Source organism: Periplaneta americana, chromosome 12, assembly GCF_040183065.1.
Source record: "Periplaneta americana isolate PAMFEO1 chromosome 12, P.americana_PAMFEO1_priV1, whole genome shotgun sequence".
NCBI lineage: Eukaryota > Metazoa > Arthropoda > Insecta > Blattodea > Blattidae > Periplaneta > Periplaneta americana.
The window spans coordinates 141,927,150-141,946,821 of NC_091128.1; the positions used below are offsets into that span (position 1 = coordinate 141,927,150).

Consider the following 19,672-nt stretch of genomic DNA (forward strand, 5'->3'; position numbering starts at 1 on the left):
TATTCAAAATGCTGGCAGTTCACTGTGCAATGATGAAGCGTTTCCCTCAGAACTCAAAAACTTGTTAACTTTTTATGTTCTCTCTCTTTTATTTTATTGCTGAAACTCATGTTTACAATATCATACTCTTTCAACTACATTCCTTAATAAATAATTTTTTTTTGTGTTAGAAGAAAATACTGATATAAGACCATTTTTTAAATGCATTTATTTTTTATCAGACAATCTATCATAGGTAGAGAAGTGATCTTGCATCATATTGCAGATATGACATGCATAAATACACACAAAAAATTTCATCCGAATGTTGGAGAGTTTTTTTGTTATGTGGGAAACGCTTCATCACTGCACTGTGAAATGAATTTTGAAAAAAAAAATGTAAATAATTTTTTTAAATCGTAAAAATATTTTTCTCACATAGAAGAAGAACAGTGTTTTACTCATACCAATTTTCATTATTGTACAAGATACAGTAATGGAGGAAAATAATGTTGAATATTTCCAAAATTTTACTGCTGTAAGCTGTACCTAACCCCTCAAGAGAAATCACTAAAAAGAGACAGACAAATAGATGGGCAGGGAGGTATCACTTTTCCAGTTATTAGATATGCTAAGAACTATTTTTGTGAAAATCTCGAAACAGTTTCTTTATAAAACACAAGAATTTATAATTACAAGGGAAAAATTGTTCCGGGGCCGGGTATCGATCCCGGGACCTCTGGTTGAACGTACCAGCGCTCTGCCACTGAGCTACCCGGGAACTCCACCCGACACCGTCTCAACTTTTCCCCTTTATATCCACACAACTCGCGTGGGCTGACGAAACGCCAGAACCCACATCGAGTGCACACAAACTCTGTGTGACTTGAAATTGTAATTATTCAAATCTGCTTTACAGGAAGCTTTACCTGGAAGATTAGATTTGCATAATATATACGTTCCTGTGTACGTTAACAGAAAACCACAATTTCAAGTCACACAAGTTTGTGTGCACTCGATGTGGGTTCTGGCGTTTCGTCAGCCCACGCGAGTTGTGTGGATATAAAGGGAAAAGTTGAGACGGTGTCGGGTGGAGTTCCCGGGTAGCTCAGTGGCAGAGCGCTGGTACGTTCAACCAGAGGTCCCGGGATCGATACCCGGCCCCGGAACAATTTTCCCTTGTAATTATTGAAATCTGCTTTACAGGAAGCTTTACCTGAAAGATCAGATTTGCACAAGAATTTATCTTTATCATGAAAGAATGAAAATCAAAGTCACAAATTATATATTTGGCTGTATCAACTGCTGAAAGAGTATGTTCGAATTATTGTAGACCTATCATTGTTCATAAAATGAAATTAATAATAACAATCTCACGAACCTGGGTTAAAATAGAAACATGGAAAAGCATCAACAGCAGCAGTATGCTATGCGGCTTCTGTGATAACCAGTATTACCGTATCACTTAAAGAAGAGCGCGACGATGAGATTAAATAACTACAGCGCAGCAAAATTGCAGTGAGACTGAAAGTAGATAATGAAATACAACATTCGTATTATATGAAATCTGATCCACAACAACTATCACGAAACCTACCGTGACCCATCTCTCATGTTATCTTCGTCTGCTCGACCTCTGAACCGTAAAGAAATGAGCCAGATAAATATGTCGCCCGTAATTACATCCCAGTAATTTGTCCACATGCTTAATAATAATAATAATAATAATAATAATAATAATAATAATAATAATAATAATAATGACGAGAATATTTATGATCTTAAAATTGTAAAAAAAACTACCTATAAAATAATAAATTGAATGCAAAACTACGAGTTTATAAGGTATGGTCTAAAAATGTAAGAGAAGACACATAACGAATATTGTACTCCAACCACGAGAAAGTCTAAGAGGAATGAGACGCAGCGGGGTAATGCTGTGAATGAATGTTGATGTCATAAGATGTCGTAAGATCACACACGAGGGTGCACGCATCTCCATTGGCTAATTCTCAAAGCACAAACGGTAAAACTAAAACACACATACTTATACTACTCTAGTTACAAAATTAGATCACTGTTGATCTCCTGGTCTTTTAATCCCTCCATAAAGGAAATAACATATGCAGGAGAGCGCATGTTTTTTAAACTGACGTTATAACGGTAATATTATCTATCTACTTCGCTCCAATAGAAGACGCAATAGTAAGCACATTCCTTTCACGGTTAATCTCCTGGTTGGAGAACATTACCTCATTTTTCTGAACAAAAGTTCTTAAAAGACCTATCCAATAATCTAATCCTTGCCGAAGTAGCTTCGAAAATGAGAATCTTCCGAGCTGCAGAATAGTTATACAGGGTGTATCGTAAGTAATGTCATTAATTTCAGTGGTTAATTCTTTCAGATATTTCAAACAAAACACAACTTTGCTTGTTTTTGCTTCCTTTTCGAGATAAAAATGGTTTTATATTAAACATTTGATAGCGTGTTTTGAGAAACCATTGATTTAATTCCCGATATCCTCAGTCAATTTAAGAGATTATGATAATAAATTATTGAAAAAAAATTAACTTTGTCCTTTAAATGTGCAGAAATTTGATCCGAACAAATGTAACATTTTAAAATTCCTTTGCGAAACGAAAAGTTACATTTGTTCGGACCAAATTTCTGCACCTTTAGAAGGAAAAGCTAAAATTCCTTCAATCATATATTATCAGAATACATTGCTCTCTTAAATTGATGTGAGCATTTTGGGGATTAAATCAATGGCTTTTTGAAAACACGCTATGAAATATTTCATATAAACCCATTTTTACCTCGAAAAGGAAGTAAAAATGAGAAAAATTATATTAAACTTTTTTTGTTTGAAATATCTCAAAGAATAACCTCTGAAATTAATGACGTTACTTACGGTTCACCCTCATATTATGTAACAATTTTTTCTATTGGTAATCGTCAAGCTAATCTTCAAAAGCTATTCTTCTATGTTCTTTCCAGATATATACATGAGTTTATTTTCTTGATTTGAAAAATATACTGTATTTGATTTGTAGCAAATGTCTTAACGTGAAAAATCTGTTATCTGTTCTTTTGGACTTCCATGCTCTTAGAAAATTAGTTTTTGTTTTAGGATGAAGTATCTTCCTACATAATGATCTTTTTTATATATATACCTTACTTTTACTAGACCTTCTAACAACAAAAACATACGAAATTGAAGGTTCATTTGAAAGCACAACGTCCACCATATCGCTGCTTGGTAATGAAAATGTTCCCTACTACAGGAGAACTGGTCAGTTATGACGATTTAGAGTACAGGTTCGTTTGAAAGAGTCTCTGGAAGCCATATTCTATATTTGTAATTCCCTCCAGAATAGAAAAAAAAATTGTGTACCGACCAGCAGAATTTGCGTATCCCATTCATAACCCAATCAATATTATTAGAAACCCCACAAGTTCGACAAACTCATCAAAGAGATCTCCCCTGCCCGGGATACTAAATGATTCATGTCAATTATCGATGAAACCATAGTTGACTCAATTTGCCTACCAATTGGATTTGTGAGGTTTCTAAAACACTCATCAAATTAAAATCTTCAAAAGCTAAGTGAATTTTTATCAACAGGCTTGTTATGTGAGCGGGAAGTTTCCCCCTTCGCTTCATATCGTGCACGTTTCCAATATGAGCAGTCGACTAACTATGCAGTGCCTTAGCTTTTACATTTCTGGGCCTGGACGTCTGAAATTCAATCACAGAAAGATAATCTAGACTACTGGTAATTTATATCAACCTTAAAAAGAACGCACGCATGATTATGACATAATATTCTGCACTCTTGCTGAAGAGACAGCATTTCCAGCTAAAGATTCAGTGGATCTGATTTCGTTTCTCAAGGGAAATGAAAACTTATTCCTTCTTTTGCAGGGATTCAGTGTGTGTCCATTTTCTTATCTTTACCCAGTGTTATCTCAAATAGTGGCCTTAGACCAGTGATGTCAAAGAAAGCGCATTTTTCTGACCTTGACGTCGTGCGCGGGCATCAAGCGCTAAGTATGGAAAGAGGAAGGGTTGTGTATATGAATAAGCAACCTGTTGGATTAAGAAGACAGTGGTGCACAAACTTCAAACGGAACGTGAAATTTATGTCGTTATTTTTATATGGCTTCTTTCTGCTTGATATTATCTATATTGTCTGCAAAACAAAAGTACTAATACCAATTTCTTAATATTTCACTTGTGTTTTAAATCTTAATAACATAATAAAGAGTTAAGAAGGAATATTCACATAAATTCCATAGTAGTACAACTATACTGTACTAAATGGATGAAACACATCATCCATAAAGAAAGTGATATCCCAAGAACAGAGATTGAGTATGACACGATAAGTTGGAATTCATATTGATGGTATCTTTAGCCTTATAAAACTAATCAATAAACTAATCAAAACAATATTACAGTACAAAGCAAAGTTACCTAGATACTGTATCTGTTTTAAGTGTAACTAATATTCCATAACAAAACTCTTATCGCATTATGCTTATAAGGTGATTTTGGTGAGCAACTTCCTATTATCAGAATATTAAATTATTTTCTCGAAATCTGCTGAAGCTATAGTGCTGACATTTTTACAACACATGGGCACGTATCTTTTGCTTATGATGTAACAGTAGTTGCTTTGTTAATTCATTTCCTTACAAACAATTTCTATGCGAATATTTTTAAAATATTCAATATACTATCTTCAGTAATACCTATTTACGGTATATTACATTTACGAAAACATTCTGTAAGGCTACTAAATAAATAGGCATATATCTGAAACTTTCACTTTTCTATAAAAAAAAGTTGGGAAAATATTTTTTTTAATAAAAAAAATCAAACGTGTGAAAAATGAGCATTAAAATTAAAATTTACATTCTTATAATGCATTTATACTTCTCAGACAAATCTAAAAATTAACATGGATACAGTTTTAATAAGTTTTCTTCCATTTATCTATTGGATCAGTGCTGGCCATCCCTGAATATAGCTGGACCAAGGAGCATATACTACCTCTTTCGTCTGTCTCTTTCCTTTCCGCTGTAAAGCGCTCAGGCTCTCCTGGGCTCTAAAGTGCGCGCTTGCTCCTATGGGCATCAATTGACATGACTGCCTTAGACCATGCCGACAATATGAACAGGTAATGGCCGTCTTGGTGGCTCAGCTGGCACAGCATTGGCTTACGAACACAAGGACCCGAGTTCAACAATTGGATGTGTGAATTTTTAAACACAAGAGCGAATCAGGAGATACTTACAACCGGCATTTGTGAAACGCCCAACCAGTGGCTATGATGTTGTCTTCCCTGTGGTAAATGCAACTGTCAAGCCTTCTCTACCAGTTGCGAGTTAACTTAGTTTTACTGTTTATTCATCTTCTCTTGAATTCAGACGCCTTTATCTTAAAATTTCAGATATTTCGCTATGCTCTTCTGAAATATTGAGAAGGATGTGGGAATAACCGTTTTTCTCCCTTCAAAATTCTCTGCAGCAGATCAGAACACATCTTAGCCCCAAAGATGCTAATTTTGCTCGAATTTCTATAATTTCGACCATTTCTCTCTTTTATTGGCACACATTAGGCCTATATAATAAACGCTGTCTCAATTAGAGTTGCCAGAATCTGGGATTAGAAATAAGGAACATCTTCCTTCGACATTAATTTCCTTAGACAAAAAAAAAAACTTTTCATTAAGTGTGTGAATGACAATATATTACGCGTCAACTAATAAATTAATCATACTATTTATTTATTTATTTATTTATTTATTTATTTATTTATTTATTTATTTATTTATTTATTTATTTATTTATTTATTTATTTATTTATTTATTTATTTATTTATTTATTTACTTATTTATTTATTTATTTATTTATTTATTTATTTATTTATTTATTTATTTATTTATTTATTTATTTATTTATTTATTTATTTATTTATTTACTTATTTATTAAAGTACTTAGTTACTTACTCATTTATTTATTTATTTATTTATTTATTTATTTATTTATTTATTTATTTATTTATTTATTTATTTATTTATTTATTTTTATTTTTTTATTTATTAATTTATCTTTTGAAGAGGTGGAGAAGTTCAAATATCTGGGAGCAACAGTAACAAATATAAATGATGCTCGGGAGGAAATTAAACACAGAATAAATATGGGAAATGCCTGTTATTATTCGGTTGAGAAACTTTCATCATCCAGTCTGCTGTCGAAAAATCTGAACGTTAGAATTTATAAAACAGTTATATTACCGGTTGTTCTTTATGGTTGTGAAACTTGGACTCTCACTTTGAGAGAGGAACAGAGATTAAGGGTGTTTGAGAATAGGGTCCTTAGGAAAATATTTGGGGCTAAGAGGGATGGAGCTACAGGGAAATGGAGAAAGTTACACAACACAGAATTGCATGCATTGTATTCTTCACCTAACATAATTAGGAACATTAAATCCAGACGTTTGAGATGGGCAGGGCATGTAGCACGTATGGGCGAATCCAGAAATGCATGTAGAGTGTTAGTTGGGAGGCCGGAGGGATAAAGATCTTTAGGGAGGCCGAGACATAGATGGGAAGATAATATTAAAATGGATTTGAGGGAGGTGGTATATGATGATAGAGAACTGATTAATCTTGCTCCCAGGGCGGACTTATGTGAGGGCGGCAATGAACCTTCGGGTTTCTTAAAAGCCAGTAAGCATTTATTTATTTATCTATTTAATTATTTATTTATTTATTTATTTATTTAATCCAATGAGAGGATTACAATTGAATAAAGAAGAAAAATCATTATCCCATTAATTTCATCATTTTCATTCTCGCTACCCAGTATCTTAATGTCTCTGAGGAACTCCGCATAGCTGTTCATCTCCGGACGTGTTCTCTATCCATAACCTTACATGAGTTACAAAGCATGTAAACTGAAGAAATCACAATTATAAAGCGATGGAGATGTCCAAGAATGTCATAACCAGTATTGAGACGAAAAAGGGCGACTGATGTTTTTCATGATCCGTCAGGGATGTTTTGGGGTGCAAAGTAGACCGACCTCCACGTGGCGCACCTCGGGTAACGCTCTTACAGCAAGGTGGTCTATGCTATTTGCGATCCATGATTTTGAAAATTATTATCTTTGTGTTTATCTTTGTGTTTAGATATCTCCCTGAGCACGAGTTTTTTACTCCTTCAGGGAAGAACTAAGATTGTATTTCTGTCAATGTTATTTTATTAACAATGAACAATGAACAATAAACAACAAACAATCATATTGTGATTCATGACGATAAAAACCATTTATAACAGCATAATCAAACGTACAAACACTGTGAACGTTATCTTTCTTTTTATATAGGTACTCCTGCAGTACGCATGAATATCTCACTTGAAGATGCCATATTTAACCATTTTCTGTCGAACAAAATATTCTTGTGAAACTTACTACACTTTTCATTATTTTAAATATACACAAAATTAATATTTTATAGTTGCAGTACCTATATTTCTTTCATTCCTCCATTTCACAGCCACTTGCTTACAAATGGCTTTTAGATAAACAGGAGGTTCATTGCCGCCTTCACAAAAGCCCGCCATCGGTCTCTATTCTGAGCAAGATTAATCCAGTCTCTAGCATCATATCCCAACTCCCTCAAATCCGTTTTAATATTACAATCTGATCCGTTTGGGTATGGATAATTTTAATTTATTATTAATTATAAAGCTATTATGATGGTAGGAAAACTTTCTTGCCGGTTATATTTTGATTAAAAGATTGGAGTTTTCATAATATGACAATCAACAATGCATAATCTGAAAGACAAATGAAAATCGTAGATGATTAAAATGGCTACTACAAATCAACAGCGGGCACAATGTGTTCTTTGGTATGTTAAATTTGAGAATGTTAAAAGAGTTCAAAGGGAATTTCGACATGAGTATGGTGTGCGTAACGTACCTAAATACGATTCCATAATGTTGTGGTATCGAACATTTGTAGAAACAAGTTATGTGTTCAAAAAACATGAAGGAGGTCGCAGGCGAAACCCAATACGAGAAGCAGCTGTCTCTTGGCTAGTAATCGAAACACCCCACATCTAACCTCTCCTGACTTCTTCGTGTGGAGTTTTGTTAAAGACAGTGTCGATTCACAGAAACCCAGAACATTGATGATCTGAGACTAAAAATTACTCAGCTTTTCAACAAATCACCTCTCTTATGTTACAACGGACATGGGCTGAATTGCATCACCGTTATGAGTTGTGCAGGGTACGCAATGGGGGTCATGTTGAGCTCTGAGGAATCTCCTATCTTTCAGTGTTGTATGCACAAAGTTTTAACAAATAAAATTCAGTAGTAAATGTGTTATGGTGTTTGTATTTTATCCATACCCAAACGGAGGATCACTCTGTATTTTCCCATCTACGTCTCGACCTCCCCAAAGGTATATTTCACTATGGATTTTATAGCCACTATTGAACATATTCTCTTCATAAATGCATTTGTTGGGAAAATGCTTAACAAAATGTTTACTTACAAATTAAATATGTTTTCATTTTATGTACAGTATCAATGAAATCTATAAAAACATCCATTTTTCTGGTGTTGTCATAATACTACGCCGACACTTCCAGCACTACAAATATGACGTAGATAACATCGCGATCAGAACCAATCAGAATAAGGCCCGGAATTTGAAAACTGAAAACGGAACATTTGGCATACGTTAAGGCTGGTTCACAATAAACCGGGAACGAGAACCAGAATGAAAACGAGAAGCAGAGGACGTGAATATGAAAATGTTTGATTCACAATAAACCGAGAACGTAGACGACTATGCATATCGATATGTATGTCAATAACGATATGTAAAGTCGATATTACGCATTCTGATGTTATTTGTGTATAATTGACCAATGGCGTTCTCTCATGAATACAAGACAGCCAACATAAACACAGGTTAACCAACTTCGAAATTTCAACTGAAACATTTCATTACGTATGGTACTATAAATATGCCCATGCATCTTTATTATCACAACCTATTTTAAGTCTACCACAACGTAAAATAATTAGAGAAGAAACATTTGTAATAGAACAAAAATGAACACGACAGTAGTTATTGAATTGAAGCATGACTATGTAGTGTGTAATACAACCCATACAGTAATAAAATATGATTCACTTACGATCGGTGTTCAAAGATGCAGCTATTGAAAGCCACGTATTCTCCTTCATTTTCTCATCTTTATACGAGGCGCCCCGCTTATTGTAAACGTGAGGATTTTCCTCAATACTCAATATTAGAATCTCATCAAATAAAACTTGCTCCATGATGCACAGCACAGAACAAAATAGTGCATAGGTTATGTCACGGTCTTCTTGGTACAAAATATACGACGACAAAATAGCTTTTAGATGGCAATAGAATGAATCTAGTGGGCTGTGATCGGAAACGTGAACGCCAAAGTTGAAACTTGGCCAACTCTCCGTTCCCGATCCCGGGCTCCGGCAAGCTTTTCGTTAATTGTGAATGCTCACATTTAAATGTACACATTTTAACAATTTTACCGTTTTCGTTTTCGTTCTGATTCTCGTTTCCGGTTTAGTGTAACCAGCCTTTAGACTCCCACCGTTCACGGAAGAAAAAGAGGTAAGACCCTTTAGTTCCGAGTAAAAATTGTACAAGTTTCGACTCTCAGAGTATTTATCTGCCACAAGTGCGAAGTTATTTTTTCGCGATTAAGATTCCTGTCTCCGATATGGTAAGCGAGCCACTCTATTCGCTCGGCTGAAGGTGCTCTTCACGAGAATAATGACCGCTTGATGAAGTACGCTTCAAGCAAGTGTTCACTGAGGCAGGTTTCACTGTTTACTAACACAAGCGGCGAAAGCGACAAGTAAAACGAAACGATCTGACTTATGCTGGACGAACACTGGATTAAAAATGGAACGGAACTCACTGTGTCAAACACGTCATTTCGTAGTTGACGTGACTTGTGCTTTTTAAATTCCACATTAAAGCTGGACATCAAGATTCCTAAATCTTAAACGTTTCTGGTAATCAAATGCCTATCGGTGCTAATTAAAGTTAGTGTTTTATGATTTGCTTTCGTAATGGACAATGATAAGTTATTAATGTTAGCATACAGAATTTTCAATTGAGTTACACAAAGCAGTGTTCGAATCTTTTAAAAGTAATAACCACTTTTAAGAATTTCAAAAATTATATGAAGCTCCAATAGGGTGGAGGAGAATAGCTCCTGCAGCTAGGGTCTCTTATAGACTCTCTTCAACAAACTTCTTTCACCTGTCTGTTCGTTTCAGAGTTGCTTAAACTGAAGTTGAGGGAGGTTTCCGGTACCATTTAACCGAATAGCAAAATGTGCGCGCAGCGTTATTTCCGTAGCGAATAGGACAGGCGTCCTCAACTGACCGTGGCGCTAGTTACGTACAGCGTCTCGCCTGCTGTGTAGCGATGTCTGTGTAGGCGCACGGACACAGTTCGTTCTCTGTAGTACACAGAGGCGGAACAGAAATGTCAGAATTCATCGTGGATATAAGAATTCATCAGTAGCGTGCAATGTATGAGCTATATTTATATTTGTTGTAAACAGAAAATTAAATGTAGTATTTATGTACATATGTAGACGAAGCACTCATGAATGGCACGTCACCGAACCTCTGCGTTGTTTATCGTTTCTATCCACCTGTCCGCAGCTGGTTTCTCTGTGAGCGCGAGCGCGCTCATCCCGAGTCCTGTATTAAACTACTAATATAGAACTCGTGGCAAATGAAAATAATAAACGGCATAATTTATTATGTATTGGAGAAATTTCGCATTTATCGCTAATGAGAAAAACTATGAACTCTAAATATAACGATCGTCTGAAAAAAAAAATACAAAACTAATCTCCTTTTCAACAATGATATTGGTACCATCATCGTCATGTCAAGTCATACCTATATTTTGGGAAAGAAATGAGTGTCAATTCTTATGCGTTTCAGAGTTTTTAATATTCTTCTTTTTACATGAATATGAGCTAATTCTTACTGAGTATGACTATGACTTCTAGTTTCTGTAGAATTTAATCATTTATTTTGTGAGCTAATCAAGTGCATCCAACTGTTCTTTTTAGAAATCCAATCTCCACACAATGACTGAACTTTATAAGGCCTACTTAGGGTGACACAACAGAGGAACCGCCACGGACCGCTAAGTCTAATACTTTGCTGTAGAAGTTTGGAGAGTTCTCGTTTAACTGTGTTACAGCAGTGTTGGCAACGATAACATGCTACAGACCATACCTGCACAAACAGCACTCAACGAGCACGCGCACTCCTTCGGAGCGGGAGAGCCGTGTTTTCCGCTCGCCGAAACGGAGAGGAAGATACGTCAGAATGACATAGACTTGCTTTAGGTAGAGGAGAGGGAAACGACCACTCAGTTATCTAGTGTGTAGGCCTATTCCCAGTAACTGTTTCACGTTGCTTACCTACTGCTACAGTACAGTATGGAGGAATCTAAAAGACGGAACATAACATTTAACATTTAACGATTTACAGCTCGAACTTATTGATCTTCAATGTTACCTAAGGGCTAAAGATCGTTTTAATAATACTACTAGCCTGGTTGAGTTTTACAAGACCAAACATTAGCAATAATATCAACGACTACACAGGCTGGCTGTGAAAATGATTGGTAATGTTTGGCTCAACATTTACATTAATTTGTGAGCAACTCTTTTCTATAATCAACTTTAATAAAGGCAGATATCGAACATTTGTAACTAATGTTTCATTACGATCAGTAGGCTACTGTTCCTTTCAGCTGCCAACAGCATAAAACCTCGTTTTGATGTACTGATAAATAAAAATATAACAAAATGATATTGTACATTTAAGTAGCTATAGAATTTCTATTATTTCTGTAAAATAAATATTTCTTTATTAATTAATAATAGTCCAAGATAGTTTTGCAAACACTGAACGGGAATTCATTTCATAAACACTCGTAATAGTACTTCCTATTGTGTATATTTTGTACGAGATCCACCCCTTCTTCCAGTCCACCCTTATACAGAGCGCAGCTAATATCTGAATTCCGCTCATGAGCTGTGAGCCGGCTCGGAGAGCGCAAACCTTGTGCAGGCCTGTTATAGACTTTATACTTTCCGGTTTCTCTTAACTTCGTCAAGCTTGATTATATGATTCAACATTCCTAAGAGTATACCTACAGTTTGACTAAATTCTCTGGCAAATAAACAATTGGCTGTCAGGAAAACGTGCATAGTAACTATGCGATAATTTCAGTACCGGTACTTTTTGTTTTGGTGTATACTGTGTTTTACTTTCTATTATAATTTTACATGAATTAGATTTAAAAATTTATTTAAAATTTTCGGTAGTAAGATTCTGGCAATACTGGCACTTCGACAAGAAGAAGTTATTCGAGTTGAGTTAGTAAGAATTGTTTGTTTTAAACACTCGCTTGTTTAAAGAAGTCCGTAATTAGTGTTTAAACATATTTTAAATCTTATAACTAAGTTTTTGTAACTGTAGTTGACCAATATTTTAATCACATTGTTAACCATAGACTACAGTAATTTGTGCGAATCATGTGTTACTGACAGTCCTAAGTCTGGAAATGATAATCAATCAATCTTCTTAATGAATCCAGCTGTTTTCTGACAACATAAAGTCCACTATAGTCCACTGTAGTCTGTCTATTCAGTTGTTGTTTTTCACGAGAAATGAGGGGTATTTTGATCGGTGTTCATTATAGATGCCTGTTGCTAGTAGCCAGAGTTGGGGTGTAGTCAATATATACTGCAGGGCTGTGTCTTCTGCAACTGGTACTGATGATCAGGCTTCGAAACTTGGGACCCGATACAATAACTTTACTGTGCATGTACTATAGGTTGTTGACTCGCTGTAGGTAGTGAAGGGTAGAGATATGTTAAGGTAACAACGTTGCTATTTAGAGTAGAGTACGGTAGTATGGGGGAACACACACATATGTACTTTCTGAAAGTAAATATACATTACACAATGCCAATGTCAAAAGAATGTGAAAAGGATTTATTCTCCTGTCTTTTATAAGCATTTGTGTTTAATTATACACAGTGTTAATGGTGGAAATAAACATGTAGCAATTTTAATTTCTTCATTTATCCTATTGGTCGTCTTTAGGAAGTGCAGTTACAGTACCGAATTGCAATGTTGCATTTTCAGTGTCTCAAACATAAATCTTTTTCGGTTATCTGCCAAACACAGTTTGTATTGTGAAAAGCTGCTCTACGTCGCATGACGTGATAGGAGCAAAATGAAAAAAAAAAAAAAAACCTAACAACATTACACTCTCTAAGAGACAATCCTTTATTCTCGGGTGACTCTATGTCCACTAATTTGCTGTTTATGTTACACAATGTTCCATATCCGTTATTTTTACATAAAGTTGATTTCCACTTCTGTTTTACACGTTCAGTAACCGGTGTACTTGGTGTCTCATTAATTCTCTGTGTCATTTCCTCAACTAATTTTAGGGCTTCCGGCATCTCTTGCTCTGACTTTTCTAACCGTGTAATAGTTTCAGACATAGTTTGAAAATAGATTTGTATGAAAACCAAATTATTCATCACAACCTTCAAATCCAGAGCGTTTTCCTTTGCGTATTTGTTAGCATTCATTCTACAGTACCCCCACCCACTGTACGCTTTACCACTATACTCAGTACGCCGTTATGCGGATTTCCCACTGAACTGCTCTATTGGGTCCGAAGTCTCGAAGCCTGCTGATGATTCTAATTTACTTCTTTTGTGGTTTATGGATTGACAGTATAAAAGAATGTGTTCCAGATCTTCATCATGATTATTACACCACAAATAAGTAGGATTATCAGAAATCTGAAATCGGTTAAATGAATGGAGAGAAATATTGAGAAATAAGAAGGAAATATTGATTATACCTACAATGGCGTATTTACAAACGGAAAGCACGTTCACTCTCTCAGGCAATTTACGTACAATAGCTCATGTAAGCAGAAGGCAATTTATATAATTTTTTGACCTGGTGAGGCAATTTAGAGTCTCCGTTTGGGGCTGGTTGGGTGGGTTTATAGCTTTCGTAGTTGTCACATCTTGTCTTTGAAGTGTTGTGCTATAAATTTGGGATTATTTTTAATTATTTAAATTTTTCATGCAGTATGTTATGTGTAGCGAGATCGAAGATTCACCGAAAAAGAATTAAATATGTCTGTCAAGAATATCCCAAGAATAAAATGATCTTCAGGTATACCACACCTCTTATATAGAGAAAATTCAGAGAACGATTTAAAAATTCTCCAATCTGACAAATGGGACACTGGTTTGGAACTACAGGGACATCATTTTATTTTTACTTCAATTTTTATTGTACCTGAGATTTTGAATGTATTTCACTCCCACCCCCTCTACTAGTAAACTTCCAACCGTTCTCCACACAGAACCTAGGCCACGTATGCGATCATAGTAAGGAGTACTGAGTTAGTGAGTATAGTACGTTCCAGAAATATATTCGAGTTTTCCAGTGACGAAAGAGCTTTCAATATTGAATCATATTTTCGCACAGGTACTGTCATCCGTTTGCTTACGTCGCATCCGGTTTCCCTCACCCGCTTCTGCTCGCTTCTCTGTAAAGGCTAGTGGCTGGGCTGTCTTAGCTCTTTTGTGAAAACATTAATTTCTGTTAGGAATTGGACGTTTACGTAATATTATACAACTGTTTAAAATAACTTAAATAAAAGGGCCTCGTTAAGTAATTAACTGCCACGTGATTTCCCCTCTTTCTACGACCCTACGACATAACCACTTGGACGGACAGTATCTTTTCGGATCGGGCAGAAGTGAAGATTGAATTTACAGTACATAAGGTACTCTTTTATAGAATAGGTACAGAATTATTTCAACATCAGTTACTAGTACGAAGGCCGAAACTGGTAATTGGAATTAGGTATAATAGTCTATAGTGCGATAACATGCACAAAACAATTGAAGCCTGTATCGAAATGAACGGCCACCATTTTCAAAAATGTGTTTAAATATCCATATTATGATTATTTTTCAATTTAACTTCATTCTCATATTGTACGCTAATGTGCCGTAGACAGTATAACATACACTGCGTAATGAGTAGTCCGAATGTTAGCTCAATTCGTGAGTAAAAACATTTATTGTTAATACTGTACTGTATTTTGATTAAATAAAAACCTAATGAAAATTACAAAATCAAAATCGCGATATTTCCTAGTTTACGTAAATGGATGAACTTCCTTTCTTCCCTCCTATACCTAGTAAAGTGATTTGTTTGTATATTACGCCAGTATCATCGGACCCCAGTCGTGGAAGGGGTAGCAAACTGTGTTTACGGTTCTGAACCTTTGATGCAAAGGTATAGCCAGGTTAATATTAGAAATGTTAGTAAAAATAAAATGATTGCCTGTACTATAAGCACTATAAATCCACCTAGATTCACTTATCAGCAAGATAAAGTACAATCATCGCTCTTAAGAAAATGTTGCACGAGTTCTTGGGAGCACGCAGTGCAGGCTTTTTGGCATCCCTGTTCTATATAATGAAGAAATGTATTCAGCTAAAATTGTAGGAGAAAAAAGCAGAATCTTCTGTAATGTAATTGTCAAGGAGAAAATCACAGAAGCATGTTTCTCGTTCGGGGGAAGCAACCGCATTATTTCATAAGTAAAAAAAAGCATCTACATCTTCGGGTTTCAGACAAGGAAGGTCGAAAATCAACCTCAAAAAACTGCCCGTTTCAGAATTATTCCAATATTCACTACTCAACTGCAGTTGTATTTTCCGATTACCAGCTTTGGGCTCTCGGTTAATTAATTCTCTCAAAGTTACTACATCTCCCTCAACAGTATCGATTTTTCAATGGTTGAGCTGTTTGGACTTTTTCCATTGCTAATTTTCAAAATTGTAGCACAACGTATCGAAGAGTGGATCTCTCTTCGTCTCAGGCGAAAACCTACTTTTGTAACGATCCCCACAGTACGTTTTATTTATTTTTTTTATTTCATTGGATTATTTTACAACGCTGTATGAACATCTCAGGTTATTTAGCGTTTGAATGAAATGAAGGTGATAATGCCGGTGAAATGAATCCGGGGCCCAGCACCGAAAGTTACCCAGCATTTGCTCGTATTGAGTTGAGAGAAAATCCAAGAAAAAAAACCTCAAACAGGTAACTTGCCCCGACCGGGATTCGAACCCGGGCCACCTGGTTTCGCGTTCAGACGCGCTGACTCCACAGGTGTGGACCCCACAGTAGGCTTTCACCTAACGACGAAGAGAGATCCACTCTTCAAAACGTTGTGCTACAATTAGCAATGGAAAAAGTCCAAACAATTCAACCATTGAACAATTCACCGTTCCTCCCCCCCCTTTCTTTAAGATCAGTATCGAATTTTGTTAAGTTGCAATAAAAATTCCCTCAAAGCGTCAAGTAATTTCATTCTAAACTATGGGATCGAGTTAGGTTTACTGAGATACATGTGATGTGCCCGAGATGGGTTGTTTACAAATTATTCCTCATGGTAACGGGACCGAGTTAGGACGAAGTGGTAAATACACCGGCCAAGTACCTTAATAAATTGCAATGCCTTGTAGTAATAATTGAGGAGCATAGTATCAAAGTTAGACAACTCCATTTTTTGCCATTTCGGGAAATTGTTTATTTCTCATAGAATTTTATATGCTGAATGCGATTCTGGAACTGTTTAGGTTCAAAAACGGACAGAACAGAGCGAAAGTAGCACTTAATTGTGCGCTTTAGAATCAAAATATAGACAACTCCGTGGCTTGGTTACAAATTATAATAATTCCTTCAGTAGCCAATGAGAAGCCCACATTGGTATCAAAATATAGACAACTCCGTGGCTTGGTTACAAATTATAATAATTCCTTCAGTAGCCAATGAGAAGCCCACATTCGTACCACCTTTTCCCATCACGCATCGCGAATCCAACATGACTGATTGTTAAATAATCGGTTTGTGGATGAATAAGTACTGTTTTACGTAAATTTGCTTTGAAATCGAGTTAGAAGAGACTTAGATTCAAAAGTAGACAATTCCACTTTAAATATGACTTCGTTTGGTTTCAAAAACAGACAACTCCACTTTAAATATGACTTCGTTTGGTTTCAAAAACAGACAACTCCACTTTAAATATGACTTCGTTTGGTTCCAAAAACAAACAACTCCACTTCAAACATGACTTCGTTTGGTTTCAAAAACAGACAACTCCACTTTAAATATGACTTCGTTTGGTTTCAAAAACAGACAACTCCACTTTAAATATGACTTCGTTTGGTTTCAAAAACAGACAACTCCACTTTAAATATGGCTTCATTTGGTTTCAAAAGCAGACAACTCCATGACTTAGTTTCAGAGATGGACAACTCCACTCTTTAAGCTTAAATTTCGACCTGAATATTAATTTTAATAACATTTTGAGACTGAAAAAATATTTGTGTGACCCATGAGAATGTTTTAAAAAATGTACTTATAACAGTGACATTGGTTTCCAAGGATCTAGTTTTTCGCCTCTCCTGTAAAAAAAAAAAAACAAAAGTGGAGTTGTCCAACTTTTTTGTATTGTATTGTATTTATTAACATTCCATGGTATTCATACATTGCTTTACAGCTAGAATATGGAACAAGTCAAAAAACTTAATACTATTATAAAGTCTTAACGTCTATCAGCTAACGTCGATCGAAGTTATTGGATTACTCATTGGGGCTAGAGGAACCATCACAAAAAGATTCGCGCATTTTTGTAAGCAGTTTGGTCTAGGACAAACTCTTGTCACTGAAGTATCTATGTCTGCAGTGAAGGGATCTATAAAAATCCTAAGAAACCATCTCTACAGTTATATAGACTGATCTCTTTGCTATGGCAATCTGCTCACTTAAGTTGAGTCTTGCAAATAGACGACTGTGATCACCCAATAGCTAATAGATAGTAGGAAATGTTATGTTTCTTCTGGAATTAATGAAGTTTTGTTTAGTCTTTTCCAATTATTTCTAATTGTGCTATTTCTTATTCTTTTTCTTCTCCATTGTTTTCTTTTTTTTTTTTTTCCATTATAACAATTTTATGGTAAGCTTTGTCTTCTAGGCAGCCTTCACTTGGAGGAAGCTGAATAAAATTTATTCGAAATAATAGTCACAGTCTAGATGAAATATATACAGAAGAGATTTACAATATAGTCTACTAGTACAACACAAAGTTTTAGTATCAATTTCATGAAGTGTTATTGAATGTCATGAATTCACCTACAGAATAAAAGGCGTGAGAAATTAGGTGCTTCTTTAATTTGGCCCTAAATAATTTTATGTTTTGAGTTTCATTTTTATATCGATAGGGAGACGCTATTAAAAATTTTTACTGCCATATAACGCACTCCTTTTTGATAGCACGATGGACTTGCCGATGGAGTATGAAAGTCATTTTTTGACGTGTATTTATGCTATGAACTGTTGAATTAGTCACAAAGTTTTCACGATTACATACGAGGAAGATTATTAATGAAAAGATATACTGACAAGCCATGGGCATTATTAGTTTTTTGAAAATAGTCCTACACGATTCCCTAGATTTGGCACCTACTATTATTCTAATTACTTTGATACAGGGACATCATTTTATTTTTACTTCAATTTTTATTGTACCTGTGTTTTTTAATGTACTTCACTCCCACCCCTTGTACTAATCAAGTTCAACCATCCTCCACACAGATCCAAGACCGCATATACACTCATAGTAGCTTTACGTTCAGAGTAAACAGTACGTTCCAAAAATGTGTTCGCGTTTTCCAGTGACGAAAGAGCTTTCAATATTGAATCATTTTCGCACATGTACTGTCGTCCATTTTCATACGTCGCAACCCGGTTTCCCCCACCTGCTTCTATTCGCCTTTCTGTAAAGGCTAGTGGCTGGGCTATCTTAGCTCTTTTCTGAGAACATTAATTTCTGTTAGGAATTGGACGTCTACGTAATATTATACCCATACAATTGTTTAAAATAACTTAAATAAAAGAGCCTCGTTAAGTAATTAAATGTCACGTGATTTCCTCCTTTTCTACGACCACTTGGACGGACAATAGATAGTATATCTGAGTAATTTTATCATTTAGGATGGGCCAGAAATGAAGATCGAATTTACAGTACGTAAGGTACTCTTTTATATAGTAGGTACAGAATTATTTCAACATGAGTTACTAGTACGATGGACGAAAGTGGTAATTGGAATTACGTACAATAGTCTATAGTGCGATAATATGCACATTAGAACTGAAGCCTGTATCGAAATGAACGGTCACCAATTTCAAAATTGTGCTTAAATATCCATATTATGATTATTTTTCAATTTAACTTCATTCTCTATAGTGTACGCTAATGTGCTCTAGACAGTATAATATACATTGCATAATGAATACGTCCACATGGATAGCTCAGTTCGTGAGTAAAAACAGTTAATACTGTACTGTATTTTGATTAAACAAAAACCTAATGAAAATTATCAAAGTCAAAAGCGTGATATTTCCTAGTTTACGTAAATGGATGAACTACTTTTCTTCCCTCCTATACCTAG

The 19,672-nt window shown here is 35.3% G+C and overlaps 1 protein-coding gene across 1 annotated transcript in view; it reads right to left on the reverse strand.

Moving 5' to 3' along the window:
* The window catches only part of LOC138710085 (uncharacterized), a 226,648-nt gene that overhangs the window by 206,461 nt on the left and 515 nt on the right, over positions 1–19,672 (reverse strand). The window lies entirely within an intron of this gene.